General features: G+C 33.4%; 1 long non-coding RNA gene across 2 annotated transcripts; it reads left to right on the top strand.

Annotated features, from left to right (window-relative positions):
- Window positions 1-564: 564 nt before the first annotated feature.
- LOC133823220 (uncharacterized) lies at window positions 565-5,234 on the top strand. Of its 2 annotated transcripts, XR_009888191.1 has the most exons (3): window positions 565-1,147; window positions 2,583-2,653; window positions 4,745-5,234. It is a non-coding gene; the product is annotated as an uncharacterized LOC133823220 (long non-coding RNA). The 2 variants fall into 2 exon arrangements; XR_009888190.1 differs by lacking the exon at window positions 2,583-2,653.
- Window positions 5,235-5,480: the final 246 nt, after the last annotated feature.

The raw sequence follows: 5,480 nt of genomic DNA, 5'->3' as shown, positions 1-5,480 counted from the left end.
AACAATTAATCTGCTTTCATTTTAGTAAGGAGCAGATTCCATATCTGTGAAGTATGTGTAACATCCCGCAAATTCTACCCTGAGAATTTTATGAGAAAAATAATATTTATTTAAAAAAGGGATTATAATTGGAAAATTGTGAAAATTAAATTAAGTATTGATTTAATTATATATATTGGCATAATAAACTAAGTTTTGTGTCCCAAATTACATAATACTCTTCGAATAAATAATAATTTATTTTAAAGTTTAGAAATACAAAATAATTGGGTTTTAAATAGCTTTAGTTTTTTTTTATTTGTATTATTATTATTTATTGGAAATAAATAATAAGAAACCTCTAAATTGATGATGGGATTTATCAAGAATTAAAGATTTATGTTTTAAATTATGAGATTAAAAAATTAAAGAAAATTTGATCACCACATTGGTATATTATTATTGGAAATAAATATCAAGATGTTTTTAATTTAAATAATAAAAATTGTGATAATAAAAAATGAATTAATATATCAGATTTTTTTCATTAAATAAATAAGAAAATTTTAAAATAAAAAGAAAAATCTGAAACCTGAAATCCTTTTCCCTTTCTCTTTCTCTCTCTCGTGTCTCGTCTCTGCTAGGCCTGATGGTCGCCACTCCGAACTCCAACGACGACCGCGCCAACCCAGCTACTCCACCGGCCAACAAAACTTCGACCCCCATGAGCCCAGCCCCTCACACGTGGCTTAAGACCCTCAACGGAGCCTTCGAAGCTTCAACTATTCAATGAACTGTTTTCCTGCGAACTCTGGCGTTGTTCGGGATAATGGTTGGTATTGTTGAGTTAAGGGAGTCAAGACTTAAAAGCCATCAGAGTTTAGGGAAAGGTTCGTCAGAATCCATGGTGATTCTGAACCTTTAAGTGTAGATCCAATCTCGTTTGAGTCGTTCCAAGAGAAACCACCACCACCATGATGTTTCTCGGGCTTTGGGCTTCGAAGCCCAGTCACTGTTTTCCCAAACCACCATCATGGGGTGGTGGCGCCGCCGCCGTCGCCGGAGCTCCGATGGGAGTCTCGGACAATCGCCACTTTTGGTAGTTCCGAGGTTCATCTCGAGCTCCAAACATCACCCTCAAGCTCGTTGCACTATCCCAAGCACTATGGTATAAATTCCTAACTCGGATTTTAATTGTTTTGAGTTTTGAAATTATTTGCGAGTTAGGAAAAATAAATGCAATTGTGTATGTCCATAGTACATTAAGAGTTAATTAGTATAATGAGTTGAACTGTGATTTTATTGGATTGCTCTGGAACTGTTATATGCCTTGTGTGCAGATTTTTAAAATTTGGGGAGTCCTATTTGCAGTCATTATACTGCCCGTTTTTCTAGTAATTTAAGGACACGTGTCGAGTTTAATTTTACAAAAGTCGCTCTTTGTTTTAGAATCGATTAGAATAGCGATTTCTAAATATCAGCAAAATATGAATATGAATTTTAAGTTGTATTCTAGTATTGCTCGAGGCTAGAATAGTACTCTATTAAGAACTATTATAAGCGGCATAATATTTTGAGCCATTGGTGTGACTTTCATGATAGTGTCAAATTGATATCCAAGGCAATTTACAATTTTGAAATCCTTGATATAATTTTAAAGAGAAGTCATAATCTTTATAAAGAGGAAATTTGCAAATTGTAAGTTATAAATCAATTAACGATTAATTCCCAATAAATTGTTGGTTAAGAACTTGAGCACTCTAATAGGAAGTCATCTAGCATTTAAGAGGCAAATTATGAAGAACAATTTTATAATTGAAAATAAAATAGCGTCTAGATGAATTTTTGCGTCCTGGAATTGTGAAAGGAAGTTTTCTATTTTAGTATAATTATTGTTATTAATAATTATATTAGTATGAATTTTTTATGCTTAAATAATATTTTATTATGATATTATTTGTGTGATTTTTATAATAATATTTGAATTATTATAAAAAGGAAAAACGGTTGCCCTATGATTTTAGTTGGATTAAAAAGAAAGAAGCAAGTGGTTTTTAAATTGTTTAATTCCAGTCTTTTCACACTTATGGTCTTGGATCATTTTAATGACAGTAATTACTATAATGAAACCAATGAACAATATTATTATCACTATTTGATTATTCTGACTTTTTTATTAAAAGCAAGAGTTTCTTGTTGAAAGAATAAGTTAATGTTTTCCAAACAAAGCAATTCAAGACTTAGAAGCTTGAAAGTACAGCTATTTGTTCTAACCACTTGAATCTAAGTTAATGAGTTATGGACATAGATAATTTATCCATAACTAAGGACCCTGTTTTTTTATCAGCTATACTTATATCGTTTTGATATATTACGTGAGTTATTTTGTTATTGTTTTATCAATATGAATATTAGTATAATTTGGGTCAGTACTTTAATTATAGGGGCTCTGTGATTGTGTTTGTTAAATGGTTACAACTTTGAATTCATGGTCATTATTAGATTTATTATTTCGTTAATTTTGTCACCCTTAGTATGCACTAGATTTTTTAAGTGCATAATTTGATGAGTGAGTGATTAACTCAATTATGATCCTTGGATAGGATAAAAGACTATGGGAAAAATCTTGGTTGATAATTCTTGCTGAGAAATATTATATATCTAAGAACCTGAGGTAAGTAAATCTCACCATACATTATTTACTTGCTCATATGTTTGATTAAATGAATGTATATAAATTGCATGACTTATGTACTCTTAGATATTATTAAGACGCAGACTCTATGAACGTGTACATGTTTCTTTTATGTGATATGAGGTGTTTCAATAATTGAGAAAGATTGATATGTGAATATAAGTGCATTATTTAGGCAATTTAGAATATAATTGAATTTGTACTTGTACTTGCTTTGTCTGTGTAATGAAGAACGACAAACTTTATGGTTATGCTAGCATGGTTTGATTTTATATCTATGGGCACTTTGTTGATGAATGAGTTTCACGTCTCTGCAATGTTGTACAGTTGGTATGACTAGGGAAAACTTTGTAAATTGCTTTTCTGTAAGTTAATCTTGACTTTGTTGGCTACAAAATGAGACATGCTAGTGTATTGTTTGTTATAGTTCTTTACACTAGATCGATTAAGGGCTGAATTAGAAATGGCTAGGGGGTACTAGTAAGTGTAAAGAATGTTCCAATGAAATCCAGTGATTACTAGATAATACTAGTAATTGAGCTGATGACCGGGGTAAGGGGAAGCACGGTCGATTGGCTATGGACTAATGGTTAGGGTAGAGGGAAGCACTACCGATTGACTATGGGCTGATGACCGGGGAAGGGGGAAGCACAGTCAAATATTTGTTGATTTGTGATTGGGGTAGGGGAAGCACGGTTGATTGACTATGGACTGATGACCGGGGTAGGGGGAAGTATGGTCGAATGTCTGTTGATTTGTGACCAGGGTAGGGGGAAGCAAAGTCAATTGACTTTGGACTAATGACCGGGATAGGGGGAAGCACGGTCTAATGTATGTTTATTTTTAATTGTTCTATTATTTTGAAATCCAGTGTGTGTACTGGGACCGCGCTATTATAAATCCAGTGATTAGTTGGTAATACTGACACTTGAGTTGGTGACCATGGTACGAGGAAGTACGGTCGGCCAATGAAATGTTTAAATAGGTAGTAAGCACCCGGTAAATTTTAGTGGTTGTGATCTAAAAGGTTCCTAAACCCCTCATTATTTTTTTGTAGCCCTTAAGTTATTTTGTAGCCATTGTAGAATGGTGTTACGCATTTATATCTTATAACTGCTTGTTCTTGTATTTTCTACGTGCAGGTTGATAATATTATTGGTTATTATCTCCGTGAGTGGAATGGCCGATGTATTATTAGAATTGTTGCAAGTCATGAACAATTTCAATTAAATACTCGAATTATGTTCAATAGAGTTGATCAGTCAAATGGTGTGATTAGTAAACTTGATTTGGGAAATTGTGTCAAGAAGGACTTGTAAGAGTTTGATCATAGTCCATGACCAGTCTTAACATGCTAAAGAGTACACATAGTTTATCGTTGCCCAGTTTCCTTGTGACCTAATTAGGCATCTCTTTCTCTGGCCTCTGGATTTGTATACAAGGCTAACATTTTGTATGTTGGTTAGAGTGTTGATTCCCGAGCATTTATACAGAATATGTTATATAGAATAGCTAAAGGCTCGTTAAGGGAGATTATAGTCATCTGATAGTCACGAAATTATTATTAGTGGGGTAGGAAGGTAAAAGTTCTCAGTTATGGTTTACGTAAATAGGTGTTCCTGAGATTATCATAAACCATATTGTTGGCTCGGAATAACGTGTTGACCATTGCGGTCTTGAGGGTGTTGTTATCACCATAATTACTAAACTTGCCACCACACCTTAGTGAAGGGTTATAGCTGAACCCTAGTTGAGGGATTTTATTTTCTGTAGTACTGTGATATCGGATGAGCATAAGCATATCCCATTTTTATTTTAGCGGTTAATAATTGTGGGCACTACTTTGTCAAATGTATAATTGATTATTGGAGCATGACTTTATAGTGTTTGAATTAATGGTGACGAAATAGTGCATGACTTTATATTTTTGTCCTATGTATGTTACGCTCATGGCTATGTTATCCTACCATGCATCATCAGGTCACGATATGTGTATATAGGCATACATGCATTACATGGGATTTACTTACTGGGTGTTAGCTCATTATGTAGTTGTTTCCTCCTTTTCAGATGTGGCTTAATACTTGGACCTCTTGTGGACTCCGGACTCGGACTTTTATGAATAGTATTTTCAGAAGTCTTGTGTTATTAAAGTTAAAAAATTATAAATTTTCTGCATTTTTTATAGACTTTGAGATATGGTTTTAGTGTTAGATGCCTGACATATTTGTAGGAATTGTCCTATGAGTGTGCGGAAGACGTGCTCGATGTAGCGGGTCGTTACAGTATGTTCCCAAGCACTTGTAGTTCTATGACTCAAATATATTAGGAATTCGGACATAAGAATATTGAACCTTACCCGATAAGTCAAAAGTCATAAAGCACAAATAGGAGTTCATTACTCACTGCAGGATTGAGGTCAAGTCTCAAACGACCATCGATTGATGAATGTTGACTTCTATATTTTAACAGAGATTATCAGAAGTTCTTTCTTCCATTGTGTCCCAGTCCAATACAATCTATATTGTATACGACACCTCTATTTCTTTGTGTCGCTACACTTAATAGTCTGGATAAACTGCTCTGTCTTAGACAGAAGATACACCGTACTCATAATTATTAAATAAAGCTCCAACTTTATTTAGCGATTATAGAATATTTTTATAGTAATATCCCGAATTGAATTCTCTTTTATATATATCATTATACATATACTTAATTCAAGACCACGTCAATAATATTCGATCTTCATGATAAATGACATGTGTAATATAATACAAATATGAGTGAAAAATATTAACTTTAT

Source organism: Humulus lupulus, chromosome 3 (genome assembly GCF_963169125.1).
Source record: "Humulus lupulus chromosome 3, drHumLupu1.1, whole genome shotgun sequence".
Lineage (NCBI taxonomy): Eukaryota > Viridiplantae > Streptophyta > Magnoliopsida > Rosales > Cannabaceae > Humulus > Humulus lupulus.
The sequence above is the reverse complement of the archived record's forward strand: the minus strand, read 5'-3'. Positions and strand labels throughout refer to the sequence as shown.